The 2,309-nt window shown below is 43.9% G+C and overlaps 1 protein-coding gene across 1 annotated transcript in view; it reads left to right on the top strand.

Annotated features, from left to right (window-relative positions):
- Positions 1-2,309, top strand: part of LOC128893846 (uncharacterized) — a 17,769-nt gene that overhangs the window by 3,428 nt on the left and 12,032 nt on the right. The gene's annotated exons all lie outside the window — the stretch shown is intronic.

Raw genomic sequence — 2,309 nt, 5'->3', positions numbered from 1 at the left:
ATTGGGCTAAGTAGATGAGGCTCTTATGGTTTAGGAAGCCTGCAATACGGTGGCTTTCATAGATAAGGGAGTGTTTCTTGGCCCTTGTGCTCTTGGAATGCCAAGTAGGTGTAGGTATATTTGTGTTTGATGGTTTGAAGTTTGATAGGAGTCGAGGTATTCTCTTGGAATGTTGAATAGATATTTGTGAGCTAAGTCATAGACACATGTTTTCGTTTGAAACTTCGAAGCTAGATAGAAACTTCAAACCTTCGACATACAACGTTGTTAGTTTTAGGGTAACGATGGGTTTGAATTGAGCTAAGTAAATGTCGCGTGTATGGTCAGATGTGCTAAAAGAAGCACGCAATATGGTGGCTCCCACAGATAAGGGAGTGGCACTTGGCTCTTATCAAATTCCAATGAACTCTACATGGGTATAGTTGCGTTTGAGAGTTGAAGTTCGACAAGAACTCGAATCTACTGTTTTCAATGTGGCTTTTCTTGGGGGATTGGGGCTGAGTAGATCACGTGTTTAAAGGCGTATTACGGTTTTCGAATGGGGCTATCTAGACCGCATCTTTACGCTGAGATATATCAAGGGAAGAATGGAATAGGTTGTCCCATGGATAGGGGAGTGACACTTGGTTATGTTCTTGGAGTGATCAATGGGAACTTGGGAATTGGGGCTGGGTCGATCGAAGGAATACGAGACTATAGCTTTTAAATCACGTCTCTAAAACCGTGTCGAGGTTTTTGAATTAGGCTATGCAGATTCGTTCGTCTTCATCCCTCTATAACCTCCGCGTATCAGTTCTCTTCATTAAGCCCGATTTCCACGTGAAATAACCAACCCGGTGTCGGTCCATCGAAGCGCGTTAAATCAACAGTGAAACACTCGTGCCATCCTCGTACTCGAAACTACCCCTTTAAAAAAATATATCTATTAGTTCGCAACCAGTGCCTCCGCTGTGTAATTTGAAAACATTTCCGTTGGCGCTTTCACTTAGTTTCGACACGTGCAATTCAAACTTCATGGAGTCCCGTCGCGCCCTCTGAATCCGAATTACTATTCCCATCTCACCCCCTCGAAACTTTGCCCGCTAAACTGCGAAAATATTCGTTCTTTCGCGCACGACCCGACGGGGGAGTCCCTGGAAACTAATTCCAAAGCTCTCGCGTTTTATCCGTTCCGTCGGACACGGTCCCGCGAACGCGGTTGTTTTCCTCGTCGCAGCTCGAGTAACTGTCGCGTTTCAACCCCCGACCTTCTCAGCTGTTCGCTTCGGGCATCCCGATTTTCTTTCTCCTTCCGTTACAGGAGCACGAATTTCATCGAACCTCGTTCGTAAGTTACGGTACGAAATACGTGACTGGGATTTTTGTTTCGAAAAATAGAAAGCGGAGAGGCAAGGGGTCGGGGGGTTGTAGGGTTGATTCGTCTCCTTGACTCCTGAACTTTCACCCCCCTCTCGGTTGTTTACTCTGAACCCCCGTTTTATTTTCTTTTTAATTTAAAATTATGTACGACCGGAAAATGGTTTTCGTTCCACGTATTAAAAAGGGGAGTTGGGCTTGCTCTCGGGATGATGGGACATCCTGTTCGAGGAACGCCGCGATTCGATTGGGGGAGAAATAATTGAATGGGGCCCCTTGCCTTGAATTTGAAGCGAGAAATTTCGTCGTTCGTGTGATAAATAGAGCGGGACGGAAAAGAGGGGACGTTGAGAAAACGGGGAAGCAATTTTGCTAAAACGTTCCGAGTGTCCTCTAGGTGTCGTCCCTTCGGGGATCGCCTTTCTTTATGGGTTGTCGATGCAAGAACGTCCCCACTTCTCGCGAAATCTGATACGTAACCCCCTTTAATCATGGTCCGAATCTGTTCCTCCGATGGAATGCTGTATTTCAATCTGTTATCAGCGACAATTTTTTCACCCAGTTACGTCGTTGCGGAAGGATTTAGAATTTACCGCGTATTGAATTTTCGAATATATTATTACTTGAATATTCCATTTAACGGGTTATGTTTAATAGGCGAGAAAGTCATTTTTTTTTTCAAATTAATTGTATGCTAGTATACTTGCACACAGTACAATGAATACAACATATTATATTTTATTTCGTATACTACTTTTATATTTCGTACTAGTAACACAATAGTATACTTGCACACAGTACAATGAATATAACATATTTTCTTTCATGGTTAACCTATTTAGGGACTAAGGCTAAGAAAAATATATGGTCGGTGTGTGGGATTGGTTGCCAACTATCAGGGGCACATCGCGCCTAGTAGATGGCAACCAGTCATGCGGTCTGTAGCACCGGTT

This window comes from Hylaeus anthracinus, unplaced genomic scaffold (genome assembly GCF_026225885.1).
Source record: "Hylaeus anthracinus isolate JK02 unplaced genomic scaffold, UHH_iyHylAnth1.0_haploid 0, whole genome shotgun sequence".
Classification (NCBI taxonomy): domain Eukaryota; kingdom Metazoa; phylum Arthropoda; class Insecta; order Hymenoptera; family Colletidae; genus Hylaeus; species Hylaeus anthracinus.
The sequence above is the reverse complement of the archived record's forward strand: the minus strand, read 5'-3'. Positions and strand labels throughout refer to the sequence as shown.